Genomic DNA, 19,959 nt, shown 5'->3' with positions numbered 1-19,959 from the left:
ACAAGGGGAGAGTTGTAGCATGTTGTATCGTTCCACCCGACAAGCCACGGGGGTTGTTGTCTGCATCCCTGATGCTCACCAACAGCCCAAAACGCTGGCACATTGATGAACAAACCCTTATTCGGCGTGTAAAATAAGTATTGAGCACTTCACCAATCTATTTTCACTGTAAAATGCTTTGGACTTGACATTCTCACTTAATGTCAGAAACAACCAATCAACATACACAAAGATAACTACATCATTATTTTAGAAATTAGGTCATGTTTAATACAATGAAATGGCACAATCGCCTCACAGCAAGAAGGTCGCTGGTTCGAGCTGAGGCTGGGTCAGTTGGCATGTCTGTGTGGAGTTTGCATGTTCTCCCCGTGTTGGTGTGGGTTTCCCCCGGGTGCTCTAGTTTCCACCACAAGTCCAAAATACATGCGCTTTAAGTGAATTGGAAAGGCTAAATTGGCTGTGGTGTATATTTGATTATATTCAATTCACCTTTATTTGTATAGTGCTTTTACAATGTAGATTGTGTCAAAGCAGCTTCACATACAAGATCATAGTAAATTAAAACAGTGTCAGTTCAATTTTCAGAGTTTAAGTTCAGTTTAGCTCAGTTTCGTGTGGTTTAAAAATCACTACTGAGAGTCCAAACACTGAAGAGCAAATCCATCGATGCGTAGTTCTATCTATCGCTAATCCTGCAAGCTAGTGGCGACAGCGGCGAGGAAAAAACTTTACCAATTGGCGAAAGTGAAGAAAGAAAACCTTGAGAGAAACCAGACTCAGTTGGGCACGACTATTTCAGTTTCTCCGCTGGTCATACGTCTTTTGCAGAGCTGTATGTGTGTCAATGAAAGTGTATGGGTGTTTCTCAGTGAAGGGTTTTAGCTGGAAGGGCATCTGCTGTCTAAAACATGTGCTGGATAAATTGGCGGTTCATTCCGCTGTGGTGACCCAGATTATGAAGGGATGAAGCCGAAAAGGAAATGAATGTATAAAAAATGAAATGATGCAAGGCAAAATTATTGAACACATGAAGAAAGTGAAGTGTAATAAGGTGCGAAAGACCAGACAGCAGCTGAAATCTCTTAGATTTTAGAAAGCAACCCTGCCATCTTTGTCAGTGTATATTCATATTAGCTGGTGCAGTCACAAGACCTACATTACCAGATGATGAAGATGAAACCAGGGCGGATATTTCAGCAAGACAATGATCTCAAACACACTCAGTTGGTTTCAGAAAAAGAAAATAAAGCTACTAGAACGACCCGGCCAATCACCTGACTTAAATACAATAGAAAATAACATATAAATATTAGAGTTTATTGATGAAATCCTCAAAACCATCAAGAGTTTTAGACTCTGTTCAGGTTTGGTGGGAAAAAAAAAACATTTTAGCAATGCATGCAACTCCTTTCTCCACAGAGGAGGCATCTTGAAGCTGTCATTACCAAAAAAGCCTTTAATACGAAGTGTTAAATACATTTAAGTAGTTCAGCACATTGTAATTACGCATAACCAAATTTCAGAAATATATATATTTTTATTTATTTTATTTGTATGTTCGGATTCTTTGGATTTTTGCCAAAATTTGGTTCAACTTTATGTCACCAACTTCTTTAGAAATATATTTACCAGGAATAATCATGATTGCTCAAAACCTATGGTCTCTTTTAATGTTATAACTCCCTATGGTCTCTTATAAATGTTCATAAGTTTTAAAATAATCAAAATATTTAAAGATTTTCAAAGGTTTAAGACGCAGATGACCGTTAAACACGTCATAATAGGCTCCATTGTACCTGCTGTATTGCCCGCATTTGACGCCACTTTGTTAATACGCTCCGAGTTCTTGGGGCTCGTAATTAAGAGCTGATATTAAAAACGGACGCATGTAGTACCACACTGACCTTTCAGCGGGAAAATAACGGCTTCTCATAATCAGCTCTGTTGAGTAAGCAACCTACAAGGCAAGGTTATAGTCTGGGAAAAATAAAAGGCTGTCCTGAATGCGATTTCACAAGTCAATAAACTTCCAGCGTGCGCGCGTGTGGCCGCGGCGGTTATGCTGATGCGCAGGTTTTTAAAGAGTCAGGACAGCGGGATCCCTCCAGACATTTGTAACGCATCAGATAGGAAAGCATCAATCTCTCCCTCCAAAGTGCCCCGAATTTAACACGGCCAGAGGCAACGCAGGCAAGGAGAGCAGTTAAATGTTCTTTATTTATCTCCCTCTGAATTCTCTCAGCAGGCTGGAGGGGTGAAATTGATATGGATGCGTTCCAGGGTTTTATTTTGCGGCGTGCTGTGACTTTGCAGCGTCTTGTTTTGTATCCACTTATTTATTTATCATCTGTTTCCCTATGCCGCTTTTTATTTGCAGCGCCGTTACCAGGTTTTGTGTCGCTGTAAATTGAATTCCCTTCAACACAAAACCCAATGATATTCCACAGAAATGTGCCTTCGACAGTATATTTTCATATTAACATTTCATTTACAGTGTAGGCTCTAGTAGAAGAGGGGAAAAATCCTTGTCTGACAGTCCATGTGTGTGAAAGTAAGTCAGAGTTTTCTGTTGGAGCGTAACAAGCTTTCCCAAACAGTGGCACTTGTTTTTTTTCTCTCCTCTTTTTTTTTTCTTTTGCGGTTTCGCTGTGACTGAATCGGCAAGTGCATCTTCCTCTGCCTTTCTGCCTTTCTCCACGCACCGCAAACTTCTGCTGACACCAGCAGAGAAACATCTTCTTCCACCCCTTAACAATTTTAGCCACTAGTCCATCACTCTCGTCAAACCTTGTGTGTTGAATTTTTACCTCACCGCAGCTGATAGTAGACTGCAGCACGAGACTTCAAGAAAGTTCAAGAAAAACAACGGTTTCAGCTTATTTTACTCACACCTGGGCTAAGCTGACTAGTTGAGCAGTCTTTACTGCGCTGCTTTCATTAGGTAAATCTACTGGATTCAATGCAAGCATTAAATAAATGTAAAAGCAGAGATCATTAATCACCGCTTGCTTTACTTTATCCATTTTATTTTAAGGTACTGTTCTTGCTAATAATTTACCATCAGCAATGACTTTTGCCTCAATAAACTCTTAATTCAGTGCATATTGATATGAGAGTATGTTTTTTTTATTGTAAGTACTAATAAACAGCCAATATCTTAATAATAAGCAGGTAACCCACATCGAATTTCTTCGCAGATTTTCACCGATTTTTAGCCCATCATTGAGTCTACTTATTTGCATATGTAAATCTGTGTAAATTTATTTAGTTTTTAAATTAATTTCAGTAAGATTATTGACTAATATGAAAATGTTTGTGTAGTTTATTTACAATACAGTTTGTAATGTAATATTTTCTGTCTTTTAGTAGATATTATATGAGTGAGCTTTGTTTACCAAATAAGTGGATTTGCATTGTAAACATTAAATAAAAGTTAGGAAGGTAATAATTTTTATTACATATATTATATTTGTAGTTATGCTACTCCAAAATCTTTCTGCATAAACCTGCAGATTTGCTACAAAATTCTCAGCAGAAATACCAAAAAATGTTTCAGATTCTGTCCGGCTCTAGTAATAAGCTGCCAATTAATAGTGAGAATTGATTCTTAAGCTAAAGTGGTTGTTAAACTAATAGTGATACTTCTGTGTTGCTCAGAAAGGCAGGTTGTCTTTTCATCATTTTACTTTTTAACTTTACTTCTTAGTTTGTATATATTTTCAAAAGGATGAGTTACAGGAATTCCTATGACAATCGCAATATACTGTACAGTTGAAGTCAGAATTATTAAACCCCCTGAATTATTTTTTTTCTTTGATTTCTGTTTAACGGAGAGAAGATTTTTGTCAACACATTTCTAAACATACTAGTTTTAATAACTTATTTCTAATAACTGATTTATTTCATCTTTGTCATTATGATAGTGAATAATATTTAACTAGATATTCTTCAAGACACTTCTATACAGCTTAAAGTGACATTTAAAGGCTTAACTAGGTTAATTAGGCTAACTAGGCAGCAAAGGATATATAGGCAAGTCATTGTATAATGATCGGTTGTTCTGTAGACTATCGAAAAAATATAGCTTAAAGGAGCTAATAATTTTGACCTTTAAATGGGTTTAAAAATATGTAAAACTGCTATAAAAACTTATTCTAGCTGAAATAAAACAAAAGACTTCCTCTAGGAAAAAAATATTATCAGACATACTGTGAAAATTCCCTCACTCTGTTAAACATCATTTGGGAAATATTTAGTAATTAAGTAAAGAAAAAATCAAAGGGGGGCTAATAATTCTGACTTCAGTTGTAAATGCTGGCAGTATATAAGTATAAAACAGCATTTGAGTACTGCTGTCAATTGAACATAACTTGAGCTTAATAAATCTGAAAAACAGCTCTTTGAGGATGTTTAAGATGCAGTGTCGACCAGTGAACAGCTTGTGTTGCAAAGAACAGTAATTGTTTGCGCATCACTCTTCGATTTTGTCTGTGCGTGTTTCTTGGTGCACAAACAGTGGAAACAGACAATAGATTATCCTTTTTTTTTTCTAAGTGATAAACAGCCAATATCTTAATAATAGGGGGGTAATAAGCTACTAGTTAATAGTGGGAATTGGTTTTTAAGGTAAAGTGGTGGTTAAACAAATAGTGTTAGTTCTATAGTATGTTGCTCAGAAAGGCAGGTTGTTGTGAACTTTTTATTTTACTTTTCATCTAAAACTTTTACTTCTCAATTTGTATAAATATTTTTTAAAGTAGAAGGATAAGTATGTCAGTATGCAAGTCAATCAATAAGTATAAATCAGCATTTGAGTATAACTGCTGTCATCAGAACATAACTTGAGCTTATTAAATGTGGAAAACAGCTCTTCGAGGACGTTTAAGAGGCAGTGTCGACTAGTGAACAGCTTGCGTTGCAAATGACAGTGATTTTTTTGAGCATCACTCTTCGGTTTTGTCTTACTGTGCGTGTTTCTTAGTGCACACACAGAGAAAACAGACAAGAGATTATCAATCTTCATTTTGTAATTCATGAAGGCCCGCTTGTCAGGTATCCAGCGGTGACTGAAACAACTCATTCTAGCGTGCTGGGGTAGAAACCCGAGGGAACGGCAGGCTCCTCCACCTTTCGGCTGTCAGCTCGATGCTCACCGCGCGGGATTAACCCTTCTGTTCCTCACACAGGTGCGCGGGCACCCACGCGTCCAGCCTCATTAAGATAGGGGGCAATTTGGTGCTGCCTCAACAAACGGGAAAACAAGCGGCGCCAGCGGTTGCTGGGTCCAGCTCTGCGGAACCGCATTCCCACCGACGGGAGACTCTCAGTAGGCCTCTCCGCTAGCCCGGGACACTCAAACATGGTTAATTATTCAAGCACTGATGCAAACTCAGCCGAGACGCCATCAAAAACATTTGCTTATTTTTTGTTTCATATGTTTTATTTAAAGCATTTTGGGTCTGTTTGCCTATGAAAATCCTCATTAAGTTAAATTATGAGGTAAAATAATAGTCATAATAGTGAAGCAAATTGAAGATAGCTATAATTGTGGCAGTGCTGAAATTATGTGATCAAACACCTTAATTATGCCATAAAAAGTCAAAATTCGTGCAAAAAAAGTAAAATTTTAAGGTTGAAATTGATTGTTGTGGCTATTATAAAAGTATGAGAGACAAAAGTTATAGTTATGACAGAAATTAAAATTATTAGAGGTCTTGTTGCAAATATGAGATCATAACTAGAGTTGTGAAGACGCAATTATGTTTTCAAAATGGTTGACAGAAAAATATGACCAAAAAAAGTTATAATAACGACGTACTGAAAGTGAGGGAGTCATAATTCTGAAAATTATTCATACTGATGACAAAAAGTTAAATTGTGACTGTGGTTGCTGGGTCCAGCTCTGCGGAACCAATTTCCCACCGACGAGAGACTCTCAGTGGGCCTCTCCGCTAGCCTGGGACACTCAAACATGGTTAATTATTTAAGTTCTGACGCAAACTCTCCTCAGACGCCATCAAAAACATTTGCTTGTTTCTGATATGTTTTATAATGAGCATTTTGGGGATTTTGGTTTGTTGCAAGTTAAAATCACGAATAAGTTGTGATCATGATGTAAAAAGCCATAATCGTGACACATGTTGATGATAGAAAGTTATATAACGCTATAAATGTGACAGTGTTGAAATGATGAGATCAAAAGCTATAATTATGCCATAAAAAATAATATTAGTGCAAAAAAAGTGAAATTGTAAGATTAAAATCGATTGTTGTAGCCATTTTAAAAGTATCAGATACAAAAGTTATAGTCATGACAGAAATTGAAATTATTATAGGTGTTGTTTTAAATATGAGCGCATAAATGTGATACAATTATAACTGACTTGGTCAAAGGAAGAGTCCTTAAGACAAAATTATGACAGAAAATGAACAAATTATGATGTCAAAATGGTTGACATGAAAACTATGACCAAAAAAAAAAGTTATAATTATGACATACTAAAAGTGAAGGAGTCATAATTCTGAAATTAGTCATACTGATGACAAAGTCAAAATTATGAGTTTGGATTTTGACTGGTTGCTGGGTCCAGCTCTGCGGAATAACGTTCCCATTGACAGGAGACTCTCAGTGGGCCTCTCCGCTAGCCCGGGACACTCAAACATGGTTAATTATTCAAGCACTGATGCAAACTCTCCTGAGACGCCATCAAAAACATGTATTTATTTCTGATATGTTTTATAAAAGTATTTTTGGGAATTTGTATTTGCCCACATCCAAATTATGAAATCCCCACTAACTTAAAATAACGAATAAGTTGTGATCATGATGTAAAAAGCCATAATCGTGAAACAAATTGAAGATAGAGAGTTATATAAAGCTATAATTGTGGCAGTGTTGAAATGATGAGATCAAAATCCATAATTATGCAAAATCAAGATTGAAATCCATTGTTGTAGCTATTGCAAAAGTATGAGATACAAAAGTTATAGTGATGACAGAAGTTGAAATTATTAGAAGTCATGTTAAAAATATGATACAATTATAACAGACTTAGTCAATAAAGGAGTCATTAGGACAAAATTATGACAATAAATAATCAAATTGTGATGTCAGAATGGTTGACAGAAAAATATATTCAACATACTGAAAGTCAGGTCATCATTCATCATTTCTGTTATAACTAATGACAAAAAAAATCTAAATTGTGAGTCATAACCATGACTGTCTTAATTAGTACAGATATAGTAAATAATAAAACACCTTTGTTACATTCTTATTGAGAAGAATGACAGATGAATGCATCAGAAATGTTGTGAGTTATTGTGCATTGACTGCTAGTTGTAACATATATTATTATATTTAATGTTTAGCATGGTATAAATGCAAGTCGGATCTTCAACCTGTATTGGATTTAAAGTACTTTTAGCTGCAGCATCTTTAAAAGTTTAGCAAGGAGAACTAATTCAATCTGAAAGAACACATTTGATTTCCGTCTCTCTTCATTTTTCCTTTTTTCATTTTCATTTTCGGGACGTGGGTGATCAGAAGCAGTTTAAAACTAGTTTACATCATCAAAAGTTCACTTACTGTGGATTTCACCATCAAGGTGGAGAGCAAACTTAATTACCCAGCCAGCGAGGGTGTAGCCGAGGTCCGCTCTTAATAAATCTATCATTAATATTGCCAAGTGCATAAATCTGCAAATTTGAAAATCACTTTGATCGCATCTCGCTTCTCACTCTCTCCATTTGCAGTTTTTACTTCTTCCCATTCTGCTTTTTTTTTTTTCTCCCCCGTCTCTCAAACCATTAAAGATTGAAATGTACTTTTTCGAGAAGCGGGCCCAAGAAATAGCGGGTTCGGTTCATTTCAGAAGAGCTAGTTTATGGCGACCTTTTTTTTTTCTTTTTGCCTGTGAATAATTCACTCTCTTAAGGAGCTCTGTGGGCCCTCCTCACTTGGCTTTGATTGGGGAAAATGTGCTGATTTGCAAGCAATAGCCTCAGGCACCCACCCTAGAGCTGCCTTTGGGGTTGGGGGGCGGCTTCAGTCCCGCTCCCCACCTCCGCTCCCCATCCCGATCAACCGGTCGGCAGCCCAAAAGTCCGGCCTAAGAGCGCCAAATACAGTCCTTAAAGAATTAGCATAGAGTGCTGAAACTCTTGGAACCCCCCTGAGGAGCGCGGCCTGATCTAGGAGCTGATCCTCAGAGAGACGGTCACTGATAGCTCTCCCAAACGCTGGCCGAAAACCTTCCATCACCCCAGGCTGCAATTTGTCGCTTGACCTGCCAGGGGCCTTTAGAAAATCCTCACCGGAGGAGAGGAGCGCGTTTCTGCTCCTGCCGGCTCTAAAGCGTGGAGACAGTGTCATCCTCATCTGTTTTTATCCTGGCATTTATGCATGTGGAAAACTTGACCGCCATGAGGGTCTGAAAGAGAAAACTTCCAATGTGCCTAGGAGTGCGTTTAGGTGGCTGTGTTTTTTATGTTTAATGCTAGACTGAGGGATCACTGGAGGATAAAGACACCGCTTTTCATGCTTCATGGCTTTTTGCTGTCCGGAGGTTATTAGTTGTCAACTTCAAGACAAAGATTTGAATCTCTGACTGTTTGCTAAATAGACTCAAATAGACTAAATTGACTTCAAACAAAAGTTTCAAAAAGGCAGTGATGTTACACTAAAGAAGTGATTCATTGGATTTAATCATTCTTCTTTAAGGTAAGTGGTTGCAAACCATTTATGTTGACTGAATTTAAACGAACAAATGAAGTTGAATGTTACAAAATTTGAGTTGTTTGTTACAATTCAGCCTATAAAAATTGTTTGCGACCAATGTGTAAATCCAATGAATCGTTTTGTTTCCGTGTACTATAGAGAAGAACCATTTTGGTATCCCAAACGACGTTTTGTTGAACGTTTATTAAACAGTTATTTTCAATCAATCAATCAACCTTTATTTATATACAGATATGGCCTCTGAGAACGCACGTTTCTTCACGCGCAGTGCTGCAATTTGCCGAGGGGTTCGTTTAATATAAGGAAAAGAAAAAACGTAGTATATGTGCCGACATGTATCTCCATGGTGCTCACGGCGACCCGAGTTCGATTCCTGACTCGAGGTCCCTTGCCAGCTCTTTCCCTCTCTCTGCTCCCAACTATTTCCTGTCAATTCTCTGCACAATTCTGTCCATTAATAGTTAAAAACCCCCAAAAAATTGTTATGAAAAAAAATAATAACATCTTATAGGCTAGGAGTCTTTTATTTACTTATAATTGCCCTTATGTTTCGCTTTTTAATTTAAATGTGTTGCATAAAATAATAAAGTACTTTAAACATTAAACTTGGCATTTAAAAGGTGTGTTTGTGCATGAAACGTGCGCATTTAGATGCATGTATTTGTGTGCGAGAGATGTGCTAAAGAACGCTCAATTCACAGCTCCTTTTCTTTGTATCTTTATTTTTTAGATAATGAACACATATTTGTATTCACATATAAATACAACAGAAAGATAGAAAACTTTATAAATAACGTATCCACTTTTGTAGGCTCAACACAGTTTCATAGATCTAGATAAAATAGCCTAAGCTAAATTGAAATCATTTGAAGATATACATATGTCGGATATAATAAAAAACAGTAAATGAATTAACCAATATAAAACAAACGCTATTACAATTTAGGTATATACAGTATAATATATAAAAAAATGAAATCGTTTTAAGCCATTTTTAATTTTAATTTTTGCATTAAAAGCCAATTAAGTGTCTTAAGCTTTAAAAAGTGTTTTTCTTAGTGTGAAGAAAGTCTAAAAATTGTTAAAGGATATTTAAACGATTATTTTAACAATTATCCTTATATCCTGTGTATTTTGTTGTCACTAAAGTTATTTGAACCAATTAAGTAACCACTGAATACCTTCAAGGAATTTTAAAAGACAATAAAGAACCTTCGTTATATATTAAAGCGCGTTTACAGTTGTAGTAAAATCTTTAGTGTATTGTTATCACTCTCACGATTATGATTCCTGTGTAAATGCAAAAGCAAAAGTTTTTCCTCTGGGAATTTGAATGTATTTGTACAGTGTTTTGTTAGTTTAAATGTTAGCCAAACACATTATTTGCCATTTATTCAATGCAAAAAAATGCTTTTCTTACTTAGATATTTGGTCTTATTTCTAGTCCAAGTATCTCTTATATTAAGTAGCATTTTCTGGACAAGCAAAACATAATGTCTTGTTTCAGAAATAATATACCAATATTAAGTGAGTTTTCCCTTTAAACAAGCTAAATAAAATGACAATGAGGCAAACAAAATAATTTAGTTTTTCCTTTTGATATAAGATTATATTTCTTGCCTCATTGGTAGATTATTTTGCTTGTTTAAAGAAAAAACTTGCTTTATTTTGACATATTTTTTCTTAAAACAAGGCAATATGCTTTGGTTGTCTAGAAAATTCATCTTGATTTAAGATTTTTTAGATATTTGAACTAGAATCAAGATGAAAAATCTGAGTAAGAAAGCGTGTTTTGCAGTGTTACAGTATTTAATGCAATGTCAAAATGAACGATCTACTTTGTTAAAGTGTAATTAATATACGCATTCATAATAACTTCCAATTTAAATACACTTCCCTTAATAAATATGAATAAACCTGCATATCCTTGGAAACTCCATCTCACTAATTTTGACTAAATAACTTCTTTATAGCTTTAATAGCGATAATGCCAATTACACTTAATACTCCCAAGACGACGCTGTGATTATTTTTAGATTTGATGAATAGATTTCTGTATTTGTCTTGCATTAATGCTTGTTATGAATGTTGTTGAAGCATCTGTTGTGGTGTTTGTTTTTAACACTTAAACATAACAACATTGCAGTTATTAATGTAGTAATTAATCTTAATAAAGAATTTAAGGAAAACATGCCATCTGATAATTGGTTTATAACTACATGGTTACCATTTAACATGTAATTAAAGCAACTGAGGGTTCACTTAAAGGAATAATCAAATAATTAATAATATTAATAAACCAGAATGCTTAACTTTCAGCAAACACACACACGAAACAACAAAAGCAAACAGAAAAACTATTCATTTTTATAGAATTATTCTTAGGTTTCCTTAAAAGTGTTAAATGAAACTAAGCTATCAAAATCATTGCTAAAAAACAAGCTAAACAGAAATTCTGCTTTCTTCTGTGTGTTTTCTGTCCACAAAGTGCCTATTTGCTGCAGTTTATGGAGTGTCATGAAGCCTCCTCTAATTGCTGTTGCATTTGCTGCTCGACAAAACAGAAAAACATGCTTTTGATGAAACTGAGAATATTTTTTTTTCCTTCCACAGAAGTCTTAGATCATCGTCTGACTCAAACCACCACGAACTAGATGTCCAGCCAGCAGCTTCTGCGGGGAACATCTCGTATCTGGCAGAAATCTCGATGCGATCAGATGTCGGACGGTAAGAGCGAAGACAAATACATGCACTAAACATCTCAGTCAAAGAGTCAGGCCTGTTTAAATCTCACTCCTGCAATCTAAATACCACCTGTCCGCGGTTCGCGTCAGCACTTTTCACATCCAAATTAATTTTTGGTCGGGTATGGCTCTTGCTTTGTTTGCCGGGAGTCTTTGCATCTTCAAGAAAGATGGGAACGGGAGGATAAAAGACACTTTTATAATCAACATTTTGTCCTTAAGCAGTCTTTTTCTTCTCAAACGAGTTTTCATTATTTATAAGCGCTCCGGAGGTGTAACTGGGCTGAGATTTCACGCAAAGGTTTGATAGGAGTTAGATGAAGCTTACAGAATTGATTTGAGAAGCATGGAAATTATTATCTGCTCTGTTAACGCATTTCGCCTTGTATTCTATGAAGAAGTTGAAATCTCAGCGTGTGGACGCGTGCAGCGGCTTTGTGTGGAAGTGAGAACGCAAGTGTCCACTTGTGACTTCAAAGATGAAATGAAGTGCTCACAAACTGGAATTGAGATGAATTTCGGTCTTGAAGAGGTATCAAAAATATCAAAGAAATCTGAAGCGGCTAATTTGATGATTGCTTGTGACTGTTTCCTTCTCTCTCATCCAGCATCTCAAACAGAGTCATCGTTTTTTAAGGAGGAAAATCAAGCTAAATGCATACATAAGTCTTGCATACGTTTTCTTTTTCGATATGACGAACAGTTCAACACTAAGAATGGCTAAATCTACAATATCTGTTTGATGCTGATCTGCAGTCCAGCTGCATTGCATAAATATAATGAACATACACCTGACAGTTGCATAAGATGCAGTTAGGTACACTGATTCATTGTGTATGGAAAAAAAAGGAAAGAGGTGATAGAAAATATACTTTTCTATTAACATTTTATTTATTTAATTATAATAATATTTATTTTATTATAGCATTTTATTGTAACCTTTTATTAAAATGTATTTATACTTTAAGGAAATCAACTAAAACAGTGTTTCCCAACCCTGTTCCCGGAAGCACACCAACAGTTCATATTTTTGCATGGCTCTCTTATCTGACCCACTAACTTCAGGTTTTGGAGGCTCTTCTAAAGCCTGGTTTATACTTCTGCGTCAAGTGACCGGCGTAACCCACGGCGCATGCAACGCGAGTAGCAGTGCATTTATACTTCTGCGCGCTGTCTCTGTCGGTCTGCATTAACACTTAAACGCTAGTTGGCAGTGAGGTGTAAATTTCGAATTTCTTCGCTGTTGTTTTGCTTTTCCTGAACACTTTCGGGATGTACAAGTGGCTCAAACTCGCTCATTTTGAGGCAGGAACCGGCGGACGTGCAACAACTTTAACTATGAGGTAAACGCAAAACAAAACTTTCCATCCGGAGCTCCTTCACGGGACTCCACACCTGTAAACAATCGCTCCATCAGGCTTGCACCATTCACACGGCTCTCGGTCCCGCCCAGACTCGTCAGCGCTACCAAGCCGACCAATCACAGAGCTTACGCTACGCGTTGTTGCGACATGTAGTTACATTTTTTGAGAGGTGCACGTCAGCTACGGCCACGGCAAAGGACTATGCGTCAGCGCCGTAGCATACACCGGCGTTTGACGCAGAAGTATAAATCAGCCTTCATGCTCTGATAAGTTGATTGAGGTGTGTTTGTTTAGGGAGAGGTTAACAATGTGTACTGTCGGTGTGCCTTTAGGAACAGAGTTGGGAAACACTGAACTTAAAGACTGAATATATGTTCATAAACAAATGTAAACCTCAAGCTAATTTCTTTAAATTGGTAAAATCCATGTACACCAAGTATAGTAGATAACCTAAGGAAATCAAACAAAAACCATTTCCCAATCTTGTTCCTGGAGGCACACCATCAGTACATATTTATGGATGTCTCTTTTATCTGACCCACTAACTTTAGGTTTTGGAGTCTCTTCTAATGCTCTGAGTTGATCGAGGTGTGTTTGATTAGGAAGAGGTTGAAAACGTGTACTGTTGGTGTGCCTTTAGGAACAGGCATGGGAAACACTGAAGTAAAAGACTGGATTTATGTTTTTAAACGTATGCAGACCTCAAGCTACATATTTAATTTCTTTAACCCTTTGATGCACAACCTATGAAATAGATATTGAAAAAATAAACTTAGACAGCTCACTTTAGACCTATGTAGTGCATCAAAGGGTTAAATTGGTAAAATCCATGCACACCATGGATAGCCTAATGAAATCGAACAAAATTTGTTTCCCAACCCTGTTTATAGAGGCACACCATCAGTACACATGTTTGGATGTCTCCCTTATCTGACACCCTAACTTCAGATTTTAGAGTCTCTTCTAATGCTCTGATGAGTTGATTCAGGTGGGTTGATTAGGGAGAGGTTAAACATGTGTACTGTTGGTGTGCCTTTAGGAACACGGTTGGGAAACACTGAACTCAAAGACTCAATATATGCAATAAACGTAATATATGCTATAAACGTATGCAGATCTCAAGCTAAAACATTTATTTCTTTAAATTGGTCAAATCTATGCACACCAAGTGTAATAAATAACCTAAGGAAACAACTAAAACAGTGTTTCCCAACCCTGCTCCTGGAGGCACACCAAACATATATAGACCTCAAGCTATTTTTATTAAATAGGTAGAATCCATGCACACCAAGCATAATAGATATCCTAAGAGATAAATACAAAACATTAGAGGGAGTTTGGGAATCATTCAAATTGTTCCTAAACTGTGGCGGAAATGTATTGATTTATAAATAAGAAGGGAGGTGGCAATGTATGTTAATGTAAAGTATTGAGAAGCATTTGTTGTTGTTTCATTTTTTTAATTAGCTTTCTTTCTGTTGTGTTGAAATCCATATATACAGTTTCAATGCAATAAAAAAGAAAGAAAAGCAAACTACATCCAAAGCAAAGAGCTGAGGGTGAGTGGATCTAGTTTGAAAGAATTGTATCTCTCTTCTTTCCTCTCATCTCTCTCTATCAGTTCTATACGCCACTGACATTTCTTTCCAAGAATGTTAATGGTGAATAAAAAAAATGACAAGAATGACTTAGACATACGTGTCAGGAAAAGAGGTCATCTCATGGCAGTGGGATGTTAATTCTCTTCTATTAATGAAATTTATCCCCTTCACTGTCTAGTCGCTTCAAAAGCAGGGACCCTCAGAAAAAAAAAATCGTAAGAGGCAGAAATAAAGGGGCTAAAAGACCTTTTTTTTTTTTTTTTTTTTTTTAAGGCCACCGGGGGCAGGGCAAAAGGAAGAGACTGACAATCGTCAGGTGATTAAGAGGACTTGGAGGCTAGGTAGACCTACAAAATGAATAACCGTGGACCCAAAACCACGCCATAAGGCTCAATGGTTTGTGATTTGCAAGTTGATAAGACAAGAAGATTAATAATGCTGCATGATAATGGTTGCTGGCGACTCAGCTGGGGAGATGGTAATGATGTGATCCTGCTGTAGGAGCAGTTCAGCACGCCGCAGCGGTGAAGAGACGGCGAAAAAAAAATAAAACGCCAGGAAAAAAAAACCCACTCATCCCAATTGGCCCTCAGGATATGGAGAGTTTGAAAAATGAGAATACAGTTATCATTTTAATTAGATATAAAGTTTTTTTTTCATATAATTTTGCTGAAATGAGGACTTCAAAGAATGCATTTTGCAGCGTTCAGCCCGCTGTAATTCCTGAGTGACAGTTTTGTTAATTTGTGAGGTGTTTTTTTACTCCCCCTCCCCTGTTTGAATCAAACTTTTCCTTCGGGCGATTTGAAGAGGGCGTTATAAATGAAAATCAGGCAGGTTGTGTGTGCGCGGCTGTGTTTCCAGGGAGGACGGGATAACTGCAATCTCGGCTGTAGACACGTTCGATCTGATGAGTATCATCAAACTTAAAGCAAGACTTAATTTTGCTTAATAAGCATGAATAGATATTGATGGCTGTGCATCTTTGTCTTTAGTTTTTCGAATGCATTTTTTTTTTCATTCTAACCTTGTGTTGCTTGAATCCTTAGGGGCTCAGACATTAATAACGATCATCAATCTTGATGTTTTATTTATTATATTAAAAGTACCACTGATATGTGTAGCCTATATATTGTGCAAATGTACTACTACAACTGCTAAAATCTGAACTGACTACTATACTGCAATATATATGAATATATATATATATATATATATATATATATATATATATATATATATATATATATATATATATATATATATATATATATATATATATATATATATATATATATATATATATATACACACACACACACACACATACATATACATACAAATACATACACACACACATACATACATGGTCACTTTATTAGGTACACCTGTCCAACTATTTTAAGTAGTCATTTGCAACAACTTAATGCATTTAGGCATGTAGACATGGTCAAGACAATCTACTGCAGTCCAAACCGAGCATCAGAATGGGGAAAAAAAGGTAATTTAAGTGACTTTAAATGTGGCATGGTTGTTGGTGCCAGACAGACTGGTCTGAGTATTTCAGAAACTGCTGATCTACTGGGATTTTCAGGCACAACCATCTCTGGGGTTTACAGAGAATGGTCTGAAAATTGAAGATTGGAAAAACGTTGTCTGCTCTGATGAGTCTCGATTTCTGCTGCCACATTCGGATGGTAGGGTCAGAATTTGGTGTCAACAACATGAAAGCATGGATCAGTTGTGCCTTGTATCATTGGTTCAGGCTGGTGGTGGTGTAATGGTGTGGGGGACATTTTCTTGGCACACTTTGGGCGCATTAGTACAATAGTGTACTCATCTTCTGATGGTTACTTTCAGCAGGATAACTCTCCATGTTAACAACGTGAATCATCTCCGACTGGTTTCTTGAACTTGACAATGAGTTCACTGTACTCAAATGGCCTCCACAGTCACCAGAACTCAATCCAATAGAGTACCTTTGGGATGAGGTGGAACAGTAGATCCACATCATGGATGTGCAGCCGACAAATCTGCAGCAACTGTGTGATGCTATCATGTCAATATGGACCAAAATCTCTAAGGAATATTTCCAGTACCTTGTTGAATCTATGCCACAGGGGATCAAGGCAGTTCTAAAGGCAAAAAAGGGTCCCACCTGGTACTAGCAAGGTGTACCTAATAAAGTGGCCAGTGAGTGTTTGTGTATATATACAGTATACTATATATATCAGCCAATAATTAAGATTTACATTTCTAAAAGATAAAAACTCACACATCATTTTTCAAAAACACATTTGCATAGATATACCCACACAAACTATTAATTGTTTACATGAACACAAATTAAAAACCAATTCAACCTTGTATTACAGCCACTGTTTAGTTATAAATATATCACCAGATTATTACTGTGCACAAATCCTCACACACGCACACACACACACACACACACACACACACACACACACACACACACACACACACACACACACACACACACACACACAGTTGAAGTCAGAATTATTAGCTCCCCTGTATATTTTTCCCCAATTTCCGTTTAACGGAGAGAAGATTTTTTTTCAACACATTTCTAAACATAATAGTTTTAGTAACTCATTTCTAATAACTGATTTATTTTATCTTTGTCATGATGACAGTAAATATTATTTTACTAGATATTTTTCAAGACACTTCTATTAGCTTAAAGTGACATTTAAAGGCTTAACTAGATTAATTAGGCTAACTAGGCAGGTTAGGGTAATTAGGCAAGTTATTGTATAACGATGGTTTGTTCTGTAGACTATCAAAACAATATATAGCATAAAGGGGTAATAATTCTGACCTTAAAATGGCTTTAAAAAATTAAAAACTGCTTTTATTCTAGCCTAAATAAAACAAATGATCAGACATACAGTACTGTGAAAATGTCCTTGCTCTGTTAAACATAATGTGGGAAATATTTTAAAAAGAAAAATAATAAGAATAAGAATATTTAAACATAAGAATTAATAATAATCCAAAGGGGGGCTAATAATTTTGACTATAACTGTGTATATAACAATATATATATATATATATATATATATATATATATATATATATATATATATATATATATATATATATATATATATATATATATATATATATATATATATTGTTTTTTTATTTTATTTATAGGGAATGTGTTATATGTATTTTTAGACGTACATTCATCATGGCAATCCTTCTCAGAAAATGAGATGAACATTCTCCTACAGCATTCTGTCTCTGACAAATATCTTCTTAAAGTAAATCATATGTGGACTCCTGCAGTGCTGTTTCTGTGACCTCCGACTTTCATTTTGATCGCAGCTGATCATGACTTGCTGATGTGTTTTCCTACACAGACTGCAGATGTGTTGTTTTTGTTGCATCACATGACAGTGCCGGTGTCTAACGTGTTGATAAACCACTTAGTGTCTTCGAGCAAACAAATTAAATGCGAAAAACAAGTCGTAATAAGTTTGTTCACAGGATCCCCGAGTGCCGACATGTGATATGGCACATGCTCATATGTGTGAAACGAGGGTGAGAGTTTGTTTGTGTATGTGTGTGCTTGTGTATGTGTGTGTGTGAGAGAGAGAAGCGTGAGTTAAACTTCAGAAAGCCTCACACAGTATCATCTCAGATACTCCGATAGCTTTCGCATTTACAAAACAAAGCTTGCGGCTTTTGCCAACAGAGCCGGGTTCATTTAAAACAATTCAAACTAATTTTTTCTCCCTTCTTTTTTTTTTTTTCTCTCCCTCCACGCCACGGCTGACACACAATCCCTCCATTTATATTTTAATTTGAGGCACTCTAGTTAATTATTGCAGCTGGGTTGTAATGACGAACTCCGCATTTGCATAGGTCACAATTAAATGAATGAATTTTCGGGGAAATATTCTACCATTGAAGTGTCAACTTTGCTAGAGGTCACAGTAGCTACGAATGCTCCCCCATGCCCCGTAATGAGTTAATAACTGCTATTAAACTCTAATTAAAAGGCCAGCGCTGGGTGAGTGAAACAGTTAATAGAGCAATATCTCAGATGTTTCTCTTAATGCATAGCCAAAGCAGAGATTGCCTATTCAAATTAAAGCTAGCAGGGTTATTGTCTGCGAGCCGGGCCTGCATTCTGACACTTTAATTACGACGGGGGAGGAAGTTGCATTTTTTACCAGACACACTTCTAAACCGTCGCAGGAAGTGATACCTTACGTAAGTTATTATACATGTCAGACTAGAGCTGTACATATATATATATATATATATATATATATATATATATATATGGGGCTGCTGTGTTAACACACTGCGTCGGTCACGCTTGCCGCCGTGGATATTTGTCCTGTGGTGGGATTGACATCTATTTGAGCGTGTTGGGCTGTCAGCTTGACACAAAGCGAATGAGGCATATTAGACGCACGGTTTACGGCCTTTAAGTGGCGCGCCGATGCACTGATAGCCACCGGTAAGCAACGATAAGTGCCGGGAGAAGTGACAATGTCAATAGTCATAATCTGGGCCGCCAGGAAATGATGAAACACGCGTGCCGTATCTGCTAAACATGGCCCTCAATATAGCCGCTAATAAAATGAAGGGGGACATTTCTTTGAAGATGAAGTCGGGGGGAAATAAAGAAACAATCAATAAGCCGTCGGATGATAAATATGAAATTGGCGTGTAGAGTGAATATATTTGCTCCCGTCGGAGGGCTAAGAAGCCTATTTGTATGTAAATGTGGGATTGATTATATTTATTTGTGGAGATGCCGCTCTACCTGCGGGGTCTCCGGATGAGCGGCGGATACAGTGGGAACTGAAATTGTTGTTGATCGTCAGAGCTGTGGCTTAAGTGTTATGGTCCTCAAAGATTGAGCTGTGGTGCTCTGTTGGGAGATGCAGGTTTGAATCTGGGTTGTGTCCTGTTGAGTTTTCTCTATGCTGTATATGTATTAATAGGCAGAGATTGCCTTTATTGTGATCGGGCAGTTGTGTAGGAGTTCTAAAACATTTCTGCTAATGATCTTTTATATTATAATTATTATAGACTGTAGATGTAGTCTTTACCATTTATTTCTGACACTGGCAATCCCTTTAAAGTAAAAGGTGAATAAAATTGTGAAAAAATAAAATAAAATAATAATAATAATAAAGTTCATAAACTGACAGAAAACTAATTGGGAACGACAAAAGAGTATTTTCTTTTAAAACATAATGAGTCATTTTTATTTATTACTTTAAAATCATATGTGATGGTTAATGACATGTTTTTGTGTTGATATATACATATCATCTGATGATGAGGATTGTTTATGTTATTAATAATAATAATTATTATTATTATTATATATAATAATAATAATAACAACAACAAAATAATAATAGCAATACTGTTATTATTATTAATAATAATAGCAATAATTTAATAGTACTATCAATATCAATAATAATAATAATAATAATAATAATAATAAT

The 19,959-nt window shown here is 36.2% G+C and overlaps 1 protein-coding gene across 3 annotated transcripts in view; it reads left to right on the top strand.

The window, feature by feature from the left end:
* The window catches only part of mdfic (MyoD family inhibitor domain containing), a 257,224-nt gene that overhangs the window by 229,139 nt on the left and 8,126 nt on the right, over positions 1 to 19,959 (top strand). For all 3 annotated transcript variants that reach the window (XM_087245593.2, XM_088649597.1, XM_088649596.1), the window contains one exon: positions 11,357 to 11,470. The gene's annotated coding sequence lies outside the window, so the exon portion shown is untranslated. The remainder of the gene's footprint in view (positions 1 to 11,356; positions 11,471 to 19,959) is intronic.

This window comes from Danio rerio, chromosome 4 (genome assembly GCF_052040795.2).
Source record: "Danio rerio strain M-AB ecotype USA chromosome 4, GRCz13ab, whole genome shotgun sequence".
Taxonomy (NCBI): domain Eukaryota; kingdom Metazoa; phylum Chordata; class Actinopteri; order Cypriniformes; family Danionidae; genus Danio; species Danio rerio.
This window is presented reverse-complemented; position numbering and strand designations above follow the sequence as displayed.